The following is a 17,199-nucleotide window of genomic DNA, read 5'->3' as shown; positions in this document are numbered from 1 at the left end:
TTGAAATTCAATGTCAGTGAAGTTATCATATCTGGTTCCTTGCACGTTAGTTGTAAAACAACATTCCAAGAAATGTATTTATCATCACTTAGCACAACTACTCAATCGTAAATGTGTGAATTTCATCAACTAACTGTGGTTAGTTTTGGCGTTTCGACCGCAAATATGGAAGAGGACCGAGCCGCAAAACTGTCTTTTTCCAACTTCGGAGAAAAAAGAAAGTTTGATACGTTCCAAGCCTCTGCTGATTGGTCAAATGCCACGATGTAGTGTGATGACTGGGTGAAAACCACGTTTCTCAACCTCACTGAGAGGCGGGAGCAACGCCATGTTTAATATGTGCGGAAGTTACCAAATATGATCACTTGGTAGACGAAGGGCTACCAAGCTTCTGGTCGTATCTTTGACCCTCGTCATGACAGAGTTGGTGCAGTTGAAGTCAATTTGTTGTGTTTCTGTCACTGACCTGTTTCTTCATCACAGTCTACAGGTTCCTGATGAGTCAGGACTTCGGGAAGACCTTAATTCTAGACTGATTTAACCATTTCTTTGTCACTATTGATGTGTGTTTGGGATCATTGTCTTGTTGGAACATTCAACTCCATCCAAGATCCAACCTTCTGGCTGATGATTTTAGGTTTTCCTGAAGAATGTGGAGGTTATCCTCCTCCTTCATTGTTCAATTTGCTTTGTATAAAGCTCCAGATTTATTGGCACCAAAACAACCCCAGAGCATAATACTGCCACCACCATGCCTGGCTGTATGTTTGGTGTTCTTGGGTTTAAAGGCCTCACTTTCTCTCCGCCAAACATATTTCCGCTCGTTGAGGCCAAAAAGCTCAATTTCTGTTTTATCTGACCACAGAACTTCCCTCCATAAGGGCTTTTCTTTGTCCATATGATCAGCAGCAAACTTCAGTTGAGCCTTAAGGTTCTGCTTCTAGAGGAAGAACTTCCTTCTTGCATTGCAGCTTCTCAGTTCATGTTGCTGTAAAACAGTGTGTGCAGCTTATCATTCATTAAGACCTGCTTTTTGCTGATTCTTGATTGACTCTTGACCATCCTGACTAACTTTCTCTCAGCAGCAGGTGATACTTTGTCTTTGTGTCCTCCTGATTCTTCCTAAAAACCTCTATATCTTTGTGATGACCAGTTTCAGTTTTAGATCTTGGCGGTGGCGACATTTATGGAAAATGATGACATTCTAGCTCATTCTGGCTGTAGGACAGGTATAAGGGCTAGGACTTGGACTTGGGTTCAGTTTAGAGTCAGTTTTGGTGTTGTGGTTGTAGCCCAGTATTGTGTATATATTCATATTATTCATATTTTGGGAGCCAAGCTTTCTTTTGAGGACAAAACAACGAATCGCTAGAGCTGAATTGTTTCATTTTAGGGAAAACGCCTTTGGTTTTAAGGCTACAAGGAGGGTGACAATCAGACAAGTAGCAGCTGCAGTTAACACAGTGTAATGTGATGTAAATTTAACTGTGTGTTCATGTGTGTCAGATTTTGCATGACCCTAAAGGACTAAAGGCTTTTATTTCACTATCAGAGCTCTGATGTCTCCCCTCAGGCAGACTGTCATTTCTTCTGATTCCTGCTTCCTCTTGACATGATGAACAGAAGCCCGAATCCTTGAATCCTTTCAACTGCAGGTAATTCACCTCAGCTTCAGAGTGAACAGGAACTTCTTGACCCAGGTGGCACTTTACATCCACTTTTCCTGCAACAGATAAAGGCAGTTTGTTAAATATGCTAGTCTTATGTTCAGTCATTTTTAAAAATTTTTTATTTTCCTTACCTACACAGTCAAAAAAATCCAGTAAAAAACACAGCAAGAGTGCCAGATAAAATATGTTAAAAAACAGTGGAAGACTGTAATGTTAAAAGAATGAAAAAAAATATGTGAAGATATATAATCAAATCAAATCAAGCTTTATTGTCATTTAGCTGTACATACAACAGTAGTGCAGCTAAGATTAGAGAGCGTTTCTCCACGATCCAATTTAAAGCAATTAAACAAACTTAACAGTAGGAAAAAAACTAGGAAAATAGAAAATAAAGAACACACACACACACACACACACACATCCCTAAGACGTTGTTCCACAAAACTGGCATTTTGAATTGTTTTTAAGTGTCCATATCAACAGCCTATGATGTAAAGTGGAATAACAAATAATTGAAATACTGAAACTAAAACTAAAAATGCTCAAATTAGATTAAGCTCCAGATGTGTGTGCATATCCAGATCAGCAGTTCAGTATTCTGACAGCTTGTGGAATGAAGCTGTTGATCAGTCTGGGGGTTTTGTCTTTAATACTCCGGAGACATTTGCCTGATGGCAGCAGTTCAAAGAGTTTATGGAGAGGGTGTGAGGAGTCCCTGACAATGTTCCATGCCCTGCTCCTGCAGCGGCTCTGGAAGAGTTCTTGGACAGAGGAGAGGGAAACTCCGTTGACCCTCTGAGCTCCCCTGACTATCCTCTGCAGGGCTTTTCTGTCTGACATACTGCAGCTGGAGAACCATGTTGAGATGCAGGATGTCGGGACGCTCTGACCACATCTCTGTAGAAAATCCTGAGGATGCTGGTGGGGAGAGAGGCTTGTTTCAGCTTCCTCAGGAAATGCAGTCTCTGCTGAAGATCATTGAGGTGTTCTTATTCCAGCTTAGGTCCTGTGAGATCTGCACTCTGAGGAACTTGATGTTCTCCACTCTCTTCACTGTACAGCTGCTGATGCTGAGGGGAGCATGCTCAGGTCATGACCTCTGAAAGTCGATGATCATCTTTGTTTTGTCCTCGTTGAGCAGCAGGTTGTTCTCTCTGCACCAGCCCTCTAGGTGTTTAACTTTGTCCCTGTGCATTGATTCCTCATTTCCACGAATGAGTCCCACCACTGTGGGGTCATCTGTGAACTGGATGATCTGTATATAATAATATACAACATCTGTGAAATAATTAAATTTCTAGCAGATTTACCTACAGTAAAGCAGTCACATCATAACGGAACAAATTACTATTTGTAAAAATGCTTTCTGATGTTGACATTATGTAAACTTTGGTCTATTTTTCCTTACAGTCAACATTTAAATCTGTACTTTTTTCTATGATTTTATTAGATACTACCTCTGAATTTAAGGGGGGATTAGCTCAAATGGTAGAGTGCTCGCTTAGCATATTAAGCTTATTAAGCAATTTCCCCTAGGGGATCAATAAATAGATTCTGATTTGCTAAAATAATATCTGTAACAGTCGTTAATATGCATGCATTTTATTTCAAATACTAGCATATACAGTATCTGTGAAATGATTATATTTTAATTATATTTTTACTGATTTAAAAGTAATTTTATGTTCAAACATTGTAGAAGACTAAATAACCATTTAAAAAATATATATATATATACACATTATGTACAATTTTGCCCTGTTTTTAGGGTTAAGAAGCAAAATAATGTTTTTTGTGTGTTTGATTTTACTTCTTATTTTCTGTAATTTAACAAAACAGGAACAAGCTATAAAATAACAGTAAATTGTTCAAAAGAATTACAGTTAAAAACTGTTTAAAACACTTTTTACAGTGTAGATGATTACAAAAGTGTCATAAATTACATAGCAACATAATTTGAATATGAATTTATGTGCTGAGAAAATACAAGCCTACTATCCTGTGTGAGGCACATTTGTGGATGTTACTGAAATAATTTGTCTCCTCTCGACCTCCTGCAGAGTTCCTCTCAGTCGTGAATCAGTCCAGCTGTGTCTTCATCGGATTTACTTCAGGTAAGAACTCCCTCCACTCTGATGTATCAGATCTATCACCCACAATAAGAGGAAGACGTTGTGCGACTGCAGGGTTGTGTTAATGCTGAAACGATGGGGAAGGTTTTTGCTTGTACCTCTACAAAAGCAACAAAATACCTGCAGAGATCTCATCTAAGGTTGTGTTTCAACAAAGCCAACGCTCCTTAGGCACGTATTGGCAACTTATCACAGTTCTGGAAGTTGCAGTTTGGTAACTGAGAAATGACACTTTCATTTTCAGTGTTTAATAAATGTGTCAGACAGCCCAGCGTGAGGTTTTAACAAGCTGCAGAGCGTTCACATTAACTGTGACTGTGCTCATTCATGTCATCAGCCTCAGTCAATATTAGGCTTAACAGGATTCATGCAGGAGTTTTGTAGTATTTTCTGATCTTAACTGTACACTGATGAGACAAACCACTATGAAGAAATGTAATTACAAGTCATTGGTCTGTCAGGTAATTTTCATAGTATATTGTTCGTTTAAAATGAAAGATTTGCAAGAAAAGGGTGAAAATCTGGCAGCTAGGGTCCCAGCTAAAAAAAAACATGATAAAAACAATGGAATACTGCAATGTTTTATGAATGTAAAAACAGTAATAACTGTAAAAAGAACAACAAATGTCATTAAAACAATATTTTCAGATGATTTAAACACAATAAAGCAGCGTACTTTTATGGTCACACAATTCATTTATTTATTTTGATCTGGACAATATTCACAGTTTTGGCCATTTTTATTTTATTATTCATTTTTTGGGTTTGTTTTTAACAGTAAACATGCAAATTAATAAAGAAAAATCTTTTTTTAATTAAAAGAAAAAACATGATTAGCATCTATATATTGTCACATAACAGTTTAACGAATTAGCTATATACAGTTTTCACTCCTTCATATGCATAATTCATTCACATAATTCAATATCTGTTAAATTCAAAAACATTTTTCTGACTTAAACACAGTACAAAAAGTTTAATTTTACATTCAATTGTAAAAATAAAATGAATCAACTTTTTTTTTTTTTTTTTTTAAGAAATAGCAATTTTTGATTTGGACGTTATTAACAGTTTTGGCCATTTTTGTCAAGATATAACATTTAACTTAATACCCTTTTCTTTGACTTTAATAGATTTTATCCACAATGTAATAGAACTCAGAAAATGAGTAAAGTAAAAGTAAATGGTAAACAAAAGTTAAGTTAAATTAATGAAATCAACATTTTCCAGATGTTTAGAGACTATATCTATATTATGCCTTTTAGAGACACATTACAGTACATCAGTGTGAGAGTCCTTTAGTGCAGTAAGAACATTAAACAATTTTCCTAAGTTCAAACCTTTTATCTGTTGATAGATTCAAGACAATACTTAATTTTTACCGTCAGTCAGTTTTTTACTCTTTATCGATGAAATACAGTTTGGTATTTAACTGCACTGTAGGATTCAAAGTTGTTGTTTTTTTAAATTTAATTTTCCTTTACTTATTTCTGAGACAATATTAGATAAATCCTCATCGGCATCACAGTTATCTTCACCATCAGCAGGTTCAGAGACTCAGACTGCTAATATGCAGTTTAATTAGAAAATCCTAGCTGTGTACATGTAGATGAGGATGTTCTCAGTTTAATCACACCCTGATACTAACTGCTATGTAATTCTAGACATTTAATTTGACACTGTGCACAAATGGGAGCTCTCCAGTATATTATTCTGTGTCTGTCCACTGACCAGCCACACTGAAGCGTTTGGGAGGAAATATTCTGCCTTCAGGCTCTATGCAAGCAAAGGAGAGGGACCTGAGTGCTCATTTACCCTCCTGTAGTTTCCTTCTGGCTTTCTCTACCTTGTGAACTTTGCTGTGTTGTAGATCACAGTCTGCAACACCTGCACAATGTTTGATTCAGAATTTGTTTATAATAATAATAAATAAAATATATTACATTAAATTCCAGGGTTGTGGAAATTAGCTTTATCATTATATTCAGAAAACACAAAATCCTTTGCTGGGTCGTTTATATTGTATACAGTATGGAGAAAGACAGAATTCATCCAGATTCTGGAAGGAGAGGCAGAAATGCAACAGCTTTTATAGTAAACAGACACTCAGAAATTGCATTTCATCGGTCGGTATACATAGATGTAAATGTAACCCTGATGTCAGTTTCATATAAGAACCAACAAGTCCTTCTTTCCTAAAACCAAAACCCCTTCAGGAGTGTAAACATCTCTTTTCTGGTTGGCCTCAAACTTTTTGTCCCTTAGGCAATTCTTCAACTATTATGCTGAGGTACCAGAAAGTTACTCTAGTAACAGAAATAGTTCCAGTTATACATGTACATGAAATGAACACGTAGATAACAAGTGATAAAATAAGAGCTCATGAGTCACTTTACTTTCACACCAGATTTCTCAGCTTTTGTTAAAGTTTCCCAAATGATTTTACAAGTTCCTCAGCACACGTGTTGTTTTTGCTGTATTGTGAGCTGCTAATTAGGCTAGTTGGAGTGAAAAGGTATTAAAAATGTTCCACCACACTTTTAATGACAAGAACAACTGAGGGGGTTAGAAGCAGAGTGGTCTAACCCACAAGAAATCCAAAATGACTTTTATATCATTTCTGTAATATTGTATGGTCTAGATTTTAGTGGCAAAGTGGTCTACACCTACAACCCAAATACAGCATTACAGTGGCGCTTTGGATGTTAGACCATTCTTGAAAACGCAAAACTTTGAACCTGTTTTTCTCAAAATCTACAGGCAATGGTTTAGACCACTCTGCTTCCAAACCCTTCAACTGTAAGGAAATGTCCAATACGACCAAATTCCTCTGGGTTGACTTCACTTCTCACTGAGTCTGTGGGTTAAATTTGCATTAAACTCACATATGCATGTAGACTGAAGCACGTTTATTTATGTATATTGGACAAAATGTGACTCTTTTAGCAAACTTGCCATTAAATGCACCAAGATAAATCCATCACACTGCTCCGTCCGTTAGAGTAATTTCACAGAGTACAGAAACAAGCAGCTCACCCTCCGTCTGCTTCCAAGCTTTTGATGCTGGTAACAACATTTATTTGTGCGTCTTATCCGTGATAATGGCTTCTCTCTCCCTCGCTGTGCTTGTTTCGACTTGTTTCATCTCACCATGGGATGAATCCCACTGTGCATTTAGAACTCCTGCAAGGCAGAAAACCAGGATTATGTAAGACACCTAAAGTTTCACTTCAGTGTTTACGGTGAGCTGAAAAGATTCCTAGTGAAGGAAAATAATAACAATAAATGACTGCACAGAAGATGCAGAAGATCAAGTTGCTTTTATTCCGACACTTAATTAATGTTATTCTGACCTGTATTCCCAGCTTAAATAGAGTTTCTTATATGCAGCAGCATTTATTACTGTTGCTGAACTTCCTACAAACAGCTTATTCTTAAAATCTCCTCCCTGACTCTTGTTTTAGTCCTGATTGATCTGAAAACAGTCAATAATGATTATGGACTGCCCACAGAATGTGATTAACAATGAAGAAATCTGTTTTAGCTGTGCAAACTGTTATGGCACAAGTGATCAAGTGTTGCAGTGAAATTAGTAAGTTTATATATTGGTTAATACATGGATGGATGAGTAGATTTTCTATGTAAATATTTTAATGTCTTGTTACTCCTCAGAGCCAGACGGTGGAGGGTTTTCCTGGCAAATAAATCAAGCAGCTGCAGTATAAAAACTCACTAAAGATGAACCAGACACTTTATCTACAAAGCTTCCTTCCCTCACACCATTTACTCAATAAACAAGCAGGTGTATGCGTGTGTGTGTGTATGCGTGTGTGTGTGTGTGTGTGTGTGTGTGTGTGTGTGTGTGTGTGTGTGTGTGTGTGTGTGTGTGCGTGTGTGTGTGTGTGTGTGTGTGTCTGTCTGTCTGTCTGTCTGTGTGTGTGTGTGTGTGTGTGTGTGTGTGTGTGTGTGTGTGTGTGTGTGTGTGTGTGTGTGTGTGTGTGTGTGTGTGTGTGTGTGTGTGTGTGTCTGATTTGTCAGAAATATAAACACTTTTAACAGGATTCCCTTCTTCTTTTCCCCCTCTGTCTTCTTCTTAACTGGTTCCTCTCGGGTCAACACATAACAAATATTTTACATCAGCATGAAAGTGTAACTTCCATATGTGAAGGACATCAAAGACTCTAAATTACCAGTCCCATGATGGTCATTTTAGACTACACAAGTCATAACTGAACATTAATTTCCATAAAACTGCACATAAACCTAGTTAATTTGAAGTTTCCTGTCAACAACCTAAAGTCAAAAGGGAGAAGTTGAAATTATGTCATCTGAAAAATGTTTATTTTTCAAATGAAAACTAGACTCAGTGCCTGCTTTTGTGGCTAGAATGTGCAGTTATATTGTATTTTTTATAGCACCAAGATCAAATTGTTGAAGTCGTTTCCTCTAGGAATCTATGATTTGTTCAGCAGTCTTTCTGCCTTTAACCTTGGCAGCTACAACGCCTTCCTTGTGCCATCTGGATTTAGCCAGTGCCTGCTAGTGCCTTGAACTGGTAACCTCCTCATTTAGGATAATTATCAGTCTGCTTCCTTGTAACCAGGTGGATCTGGTGCTGCACTTTCCTGGTAGATAAAACCTCAGTTTGTATAATCACTGACTGCTGGCTACCCTGCCAGACTAGCGGGACAGTTTGTTCTATTTTTTATCTACTGTGGTCACATTTTTTTAAAAAAAAGTTATGAGATTTTTGCTCCATTTGTCCATGAGGAGTCCTGATATGTTCATCTTCTGCTGATACCAACGACTGTCACACTGACCCACTTGTTGTTGATTATGAGGATAAATTCAAATAACTAATAATGCTGCATCAAAAAATACAGACAGCTCATTGATTTCTACTTCTGTGTTTCATAGCAGAGTCCTTCTGCAGAGCTGCAGCATGAGAATTCAGGTTAATGCAGCCAAAAAGTTGACATTTCCTCAACTTTCACTGCATCACAGTTCAAAATCATGTAGCAAAACACCATGAGATTAATGCAAGCACATGTACAAGATAAAATGCTTTGTGGCATGTTCTTCATAGGATTGAACTGAATTTCCTGTTTCCTTCAGAAGCAGTGAAGCAGAGGAGAAAATAGTTTCTGCTATGATTTATTTCCAGGGTTGTAAATTGCTGCCTCAGCAGAAAGTCGTCCAGTATCTTGTCTGATAAGATTTCAAACAGGACATCCTGGTTTATGTCTTTTCACAGGTATCCTGTAGCAACATGCCTACACCAACATATCCCCTTTTTGCTTATTTGTTGAGGGGCTTTCATGAAACTTTAGAATTTTTACAATATATTTACATGCCCAGTCTGGTGTTTGAGGTTATGGGTGCACATTGTGTCAACCACAGAACTATGAAGGTGTCAGAGATGGGAACAAACTTAGGTATAAAATGTTTCATTAGCAAGCAACACTGGCAGAGGGGAACAACGAACTCTACAGTTTTAGATTTTAACTTCTGCACTTTATATGTCAACAGCCTGAAAACATGCTAGAAAACTGCAACTCAATTAAACTTTAAGATTTGGAAGAAGTGACAGTTTTGTGGAAATTAGCCGCTGGTCCACTGGCATGTGACTTGACCAAATTCTTGTAAAAACATTTTCTATTATTATTTGTATTTTTTAAAAGAACTGCAAGGTTAAATAATCGGGCCTCTTTGATTTATTTACACAGAACCATGATGCTCATGGGAGAGTAAAGGAAGCGAGGTGGTCAGTAGGAGTTTTCCTTTTCTGTTTACAGAAGCTGACAAAACCTGAAACTTAGTGCTATTTTTTATAAGTTTACTTCTATTTTTTCTATTTTCAAGATGTATATCAGGTTGCAATTCAACAACAACATCAACAACAAAAAAAAAAGGCATACACTGTATGATATTATTCCCACGCTATGGAAAATTGTAATTTCTAGATTATTCATTTGGGTGAAGCAGTTTTTAACTCAGACTCACATTAAGAAAGGAGGTAATGGATTTGCAGCCCTATGATGAGTGGAACTTTTGTGTGGTTTTGCTAATTCTGGTGTCTCTTCGCTATTTGAAACTGAAGCAGTTAAGTGGAATGTATTTATTGACAAACAAATGGGATCATATACTTATCAGGTGAAAATGATCTGACTCTGGTTAGTTTATTTGTTGCATCATTTGCGTCTTTCTTCTCAATCAGCTTTTATGAATCCCCCTTTGTTCTCCCACCTTCTCTTTGGGTTTCTCTAGTTGCTGTGTGGCTCTCCGGTCCCCTCTAGTGGCTCCAGGGTTCAGGTGATGCAGCCGTGAAGGTTTCCTGTGTGGGAGTCAGAAAGGAAACAACTCTGTGAGCGTGTTTAATTGGAGGTTTTATTTGCCATTATATTGGACTGTCTGTTGTACCTCATGCAGAGACTCTAATCCTGTCATACTTTTTTGCTTCACAGGATTAATTGAAATGTGAAAGACTTATTAGATATCCTATGCATAAGGCAGTATGGTATGAAAAGTCTTTGAAGCATATTAGTTCAAAGTTCCTTTCAAACACACTGGAAGGTAAATGTTTTGCATTCAAGTCTCTGCTTATTCAGTATCTAACAAATTTCAGTGCGTGTTAGACTAGCCGATAACTGTATATACGATTTTTTTTTTTTTTTTTTTTAAGATGTGGTGCATTTTGGTGCCGGGGAAGCACACGCAAACGCAACATTTGACTGGTCTATGTGGAGTCTGTGAGATATCAGATCTACATGAACATCATAGCTCAGAGTGGAAGGACGGGAGTGAACTGAGGTGAGCTGATGCGCCGGTTCAGTACTTCCCCACCAGTAATGTAGTACTAAATGAACACCTGCTAACGAAAGTGTTAAGTCTCTTGAAGAAAGGCAGCATTCAGCAGCTTTGACAACATCCATCCATCCATTATCTGTACATTGCTTAATCCTCATTAGGGTTGCAGGGGGCTGGAGTCTATCCCAGCTGACTGAGGGTGAAGGCAGGGGACACCTGGACAGGTAACAGTCTATCACAGGGCTACACACAGAGACAAACAATCACAGTCACATTCACACCTACAAGCAATTTAAAGTCTCCAGTTAACCTCACCATATTTTTGGACTGTGGGAGGAAGCTGGAGAACCTGGAGAAAACCAACAAATAAACAGGGTGTCAACCGGGATCTTCTAACTGCAAGGCAAAAGTGCTAAGCACCACTGTGCAGCCGGCTTTTACAACATGTAGCAAGGAAAACTGTATGTGTACTTGCACAGGTAACAGGCACCTGCAAAAACTCAACTTTCAGCTTTTGTCTTCAGGAAAAAAATAAATGCATCTTGCATAATTTTCAAAGTCTCTCTTGCTTAAGTCAGTGGGTTTTTATTTTTAGTATTCTATCTTATACTATTACCTTACAATGCAATAAGGTCAACTTATATACCTTATGTACATTAATTAATAACCAAAACAATACAGAAATCCAAACACAAAATCATGTGAAAACAGTATTTTTTTAAATTTATTGATCACCAGACCTCTATAAGGATGACTTTACTGTAAATATACAGTAGTGAAATACATGAATTCATAAAACAAGTTTTATGTTATATTATGTTTATTATGTCCACCTCAGCTCTGAGAACTGTCCAGTGTATGTATTAATCACTGAACAAGAGTAATTGAGCATTTGGCTCTCACCTACGTGTCTTTATTAAATGACTAAATCTTGTAGTTCCTCACTGCCTTGAGATATTCCTAGAAAAATAAACAAATCAAGTTGATCCACTGAGTGAATGAAAGAGCCAGTAACATGACACTGTACATATCACACAAAATACATTCCTCACAGTTCAATTGGAGCCGTAATGGCTTTAATTCAGCATTGATTCTCGAAGGTCTTTAAAACGTATATGTGAACTACAGAAGATGAGAGGAGAGACTTGAATTTAGACTTAAGGCCACATTAGCGAATGTTTTTATTACATAAGGGTTACATGGCAAAACTAGGAGTGTAGGTGGAGTCCAGTGCAGCAGGAAAAGTCTTTATGTGACGTAAGTGTAACTGATCTTTTATCTCATCAGGCCTCCTGCTCTTCAGACCAGCTTTCACTGACTGATTAGGAACTGAGCTGCAATCTGGGAGAGCAGCTGAACAAGGTTTCAGATATTCTTACTATTCACTCTGTAACTCTTATTACAAGATCAACTGTAAAATAATTAGTAGACTTACTTGAACAAAAGCACAGTGCACAAGCAGATGTTTTCTTTGCACACAGAATATATGAGGCCAGATGAGCACAGTTGTCTCTATTGTGTTGTCTCTTGACAATAAAAAGGTTCTTCCTTTGACTTTCAGTTGACTAGAAAATAAACAGGTTGAGCAGTGTGACTAGCAGCTATCTTTTCATTGATTTAATTTTAGATGAAAGCATGTATGGACAATGGGCTCAGATTAAATGTTTTTATTAGGCACTTACTTAAGGAAGCAGGAAAATGTCAAAATTCCATTAGAAACCTGCAATCTGATGGCAAAGACCTCTTGTAGTAAAGGTTATATGAAAAATGTAGGAACTTTTTAGTCACAATTAATGTCCTGTTGAAGAAATCTTAAAATTTCAATATTATAGTGCATTTTTCTTGTTGTCAGGACAAAAATAAATATCTGTAATTCTGTTTTGGACTCTAGATTCAGGACTCTGGATCTTCAAGTCTGAGCACATAACAAAGACAATGTATTGTGAGGGAGTGTAATGCACTTTAATATCCAAACTGTGTAACCACTAACGAATGTTAAAGCTCTATTTTAATCTGGAAAAAGCATATTTGTGCAGGAATCAATGAACAGAAACGTACAGGTGCACATTAACACATGTACTGGTAACAGAGAGATCTATTGATGGAATGCAGTGAGCTGTACTTTGTCAGAGTTGCTAGCTGTCAGGTCACTGTGTATTTACTATATTTTGGTTCCTTTTGTGCATCTTTCTCCTATTTTGCTATGATTGCATTGCAACCATACAGAAAAGGAGTGACCACATTCAAAAAATGGAAACTTCTGGTGCCCTTTTTTCCCACTGTGGCCTAAAAGCAAAGCAAATTTGTCCACAATTTATCCACAAACATCAGTTGTAACTTCAGGGCACGTTTGCGTTTCTGAGCTATTTCCCAGGATGAAGGTTTGTCTGCAGTGTTCAAGAATGTGGCAGTTTTAAGAGTAATAACATCACTGCAGCAACCTTGGAGCTTTGTGACAAAAAAGTCTTTGTTTATCTCAGAATTTCAACTCTGAACAAACACTTACTGTCAAACTATGTACATTATAGTGCAGTGTTGCCATTTTTAAAGTGTTGCCTTCAGATGAATACCTTCACAGACAGTGAATGGAAATATTAGTTAGTGAAGGTGAGCCTGTTGATCATTTCTGAACCAATGTTTGCTGAAATTTTTGAAATGTTGAGAACTGAATGAGAGTATTAGCACTAGTTTATGGTTCCTGCAGAGGCAAGAACTGTACATTTTTCTTACATTTAGAGCGACAGTAAACACTTCCTGTTATAGTTTTTTCTACCACATCCTGTGATGTACATCGATGGCGTTTAGACAATAGTGGGTTCATTCCATCTTAAATCATCAAATGTTCTGCTCAGCTTTCTCTGATTTGTTTGAAATTCTGACGGCATGAAATATCGATATTTACAAAGATAGCTGTGTAATTTTAGCTTGATATGTCCAATACTTTTTGACATATATTAGCGTAAAAATGGACCATCAACCCACTTTCAGCAGGGTTTTTCACACTTCGAAATTTGAGACTGTTTGAACGACAATATCTCAGGAACTATCAAAGATAAAAGCCTGAAATTTTCACTGTTATTTAACATCACTCCATTGATTCAAACTATTGTGAAACTCCAGAATTGTTCTATTTGGATTAGGTTATGTAGCAATATTTTTGTTTTGTGGTACAACTTGTCAGACCTGCTCAATCAGTTCAATTATTTCAATTAAATGAAAATTGCTTTTTTCATTTTTTTGACCAATCAGAGACAATTTGATCTGTCTAATATTGCAGATTCAGAATCAATGAATAGTTGAGAAAAAACTGTCAAAGTTTCAGGCTTTTATCTTTAATAGTTCCTGAGATGTTGTTGTTCAAACAGCCTCAAATTTCAATGTTACCAGCATGTACAGAACAACTCTGAAGGTCGAAAGTTTAAAAGGAAGCACGGATGTTACAAAAAATGTGGCTCTATGGGCAGTTATCACAGAAAATATTTGATATATCAATCAAAAATTTCATAGATAGCATTTTAAATATCCATAGTTCATTATAAAAATGTTTCAAGACAGGGCTGCACAGTGGCGTAGTGGTTAGCACTTTCACCTTGCAGCTAGAAGATCCCTGGTTCACGTCCCGGCTTTCCCGGGATCTTTCTGCATGGAGTTTGCATGTTCTCCCTGTGCATGCGTGGGTTCTCTCCGGGTACTCCGGCTTCCTCCCACAGTCCAAAAATATGCTGAGGTTAATTGATCATTCTAAATTGCCCGTAGGTGTGAATGTGAGAGTGATTGTTTGTCTTTGTATGTAGCCCTGTGACAGACTGGTGACCTGTCTAGGGTGTCCCCTGCCTTCACCTGAGTCAGCTGGGATAGACTCCAGCCCCCCCATGACCCTAGTGAGGATTAAGCGGTGTATAGATGATGGATGGATGGATGGATAATGGATGTTTCAAGACATTAAGTTGTTTAGATTAAGTATCAACATTACGTTAGTTCGGTAAATAATGAAACAAATATGAAAATCAGGTTTTTCCTAATGGATGAAGGCCGTATTTGTGAAGCTCTTGCTTGCAGAATATCGGAATGAACCTCCCTCAGTATTATAAACTGAGATCATGTTATTTTTAAGAGGATCCAATTTCAGTTTTTTTGTTGAATAGTTTGGGGGAGTCTTGAGGAGCAACCAGAAGGGGGCAGAGAAGCCTTAGCTTTAAATTTATCCCTGGTACTGCTACATGGTCCCTTTTCCCCTGATATTCTCCTGGGTGTTGCTGATGTTGTTATTTGCATACTGTGGAGTTTTAATTGGCAGCTGCACGGTGCTCGACAGAATCTGATTTCAGTGCTTTTAACTCTGCTGTTTGCAAATGTTCAAAAAGTCAAATAACGCTGCTATTCAGAGCGTGTGCATGTAAGCTTATCTGCTTAACTCAAGGGTGCTGAACTAATATACTTGGGGGTAAACATGGTGTTTGTCATGCAAACAGAGTTAACTGCTAATACACACTCATGACTCTAAAGTAGTACACACATGACTGGATGCAGCCAGCGAGGGGCAGCATCGTGTTGCCTCCTGGAGGGGGGAAATCCTCACTGCCTGGGGCAAAAAGTGCTGGGCTCTGGAGTCATGCTGGTGTTAATCCATGCTAATTTAGCTTTACTGCCAACACGGCTTATAAAAGTCTGCCTGCTTTTGTTAGGATGGAAATTTTGTCTGCTGAGTTCTTTAAAACACCCACTGAGTGTGTTTAGTGTCCACCTCTGAATGGCATTAAGGAACTGACTAACATGTGTGGGCTTTACTTAGACATTGTTTACTTTTCAGTCAGCTTCAATGTAAATCTGGCTCATATGTGAGAGAATAATGTACTTCAGGAAGTGCTCACATCAGGAGAAGTGAGCAGTGGGTTTGTTGTCTGTCGAAGGAGTGCATGATGAGATTGTGTGGGGCTTCATTTGTGTGAAGATTTTAGAAATGGAAGCAGATTTGAATCTTTAGTTTAACATCCATCCTTATTGTTTTAACATTTCTAGAGTGAAGACCATGTTATTGATGAAAACCCCATAATTTAGTGATGATGTCAAGGGTAAGCTCAGTCTTTTATTTCAGGATGAAGCAGAAGTTGTCAGGATGTTGTTCTTCTCAACAGCGCCACCTACCGAATTAGATAACTCACTGAGTAGCATGAAAAGATGGATGAAAATTATAGTGTGAAAAATGATTGTGAATCAGTTTCATTATTAATAGTTCAAAGAGAGGTTGCATCTTGATTTACTCGAACATTTCAAATATCTGTTTCAGATATGATTCCACTGTGATTTTAACTTACAGTGATCAAATTATTCTAATTACACAATTTGCTCAACGTGGAACTCTCAGCAACCAAGTTGAATTACAGGACAGAAGGCACCATTTTTGGTGGAATAAACCTTTAAAACTATAAATACCTGGGCAAAAATTAGTATTTTGGGTGGGATTAACCTTTAAAACTTTAACTACATTGACAGAAAGAATTATATGAGTGGAATTTGGGCACCTGTTGCTCAACATGCAACACTTAGTAACGAAGTGAAACTGCAGGATAAATAGTTTATTTGGTTGGAATAAACTTTTAAAACTACAAATGTTTGTTTATCAAGTTGTATTTCTGATGGATTTAAGCTTTAAAACCAAAACTTGCTAGTTACAAGGTACAATTCGGGTTGAATAAACCTTTAAAACTATGAATATTAGCCCTTAAAGTAATATTTTTAATGGAAAAATACTACTTTAAACACTTTAAATCCATAACATGTTCTTAAGAAACTATTTTTGGGTGGAATAAACCTTTAATACCACAAATATTTGCATTTAAAGTAATATTTTTGATGGAATCAACGTTTAAAATCATGACTTTAGTTAAAAAGTACTACCTTGTTGGAAAAAAAACTTAAAAACCACAAATATCTGTGCTTAAAGTAATATTTTTAATGGAATTAACCTTTAAAACCATCGCTTGTCAGCTGGAAAGTACTGCTGGAGTGAAATAAACCTTTAAAACTACAAATATTTTTACATAAAGTAGCATTTTTGATTGAATTCACCCTTTAAACCATAACTGGTCCATTTGAAAGTACTATTTGTGTGGAGCAAACTCTTGAAACTACAAATATCTGTACATAAAGCTGTATTTTTAATGGAATTCCCCTTTCACCACCTTTAAAAAACAGAACTGTTGCCTACAAAGTACTATTTAGATGGAGCAAATATGTGTACGTAAAATAGTATTTTTGATGAAATTCACCTTTGAAACCATAACTTGTTTGTTGGGCAGTACCTTTTAGGTGGAATAAACCTTTAGAACTACAAATATTTGCACATAAAGTAGTATTTTTTTTGATGGAATTCACCTTTAAAATCGTAACTGGCCCATTAGAAAGTACTGTTTGTGCGGAATACACTCTTAAAACTACAAATATTTGTATTTTTGATGGAAGTACCCTTTAAAAACATACTAAAGACAACTTAAAGTATATTTGGGTGGAATAAACCTTTAAAACTGCAACAATTTGTACATAAAGTAGTACTAGAATTAACCTCCACAGTGTGTGAGGTTATTATTAAA

This window comes from Amphiprion ocellaris, chromosome 2 (genome assembly GCF_022539595.1).
Source record: "Amphiprion ocellaris isolate individual 3 ecotype Okinawa chromosome 2, ASM2253959v1, whole genome shotgun sequence".
In the NCBI taxonomy this organism is placed as follows: Eukaryota; Metazoa; Chordata; class Actinopteri; family Pomacentridae; genus Amphiprion; species Amphiprion ocellaris.
Note: the sequence above shows the minus strand (reverse complement) of the source record.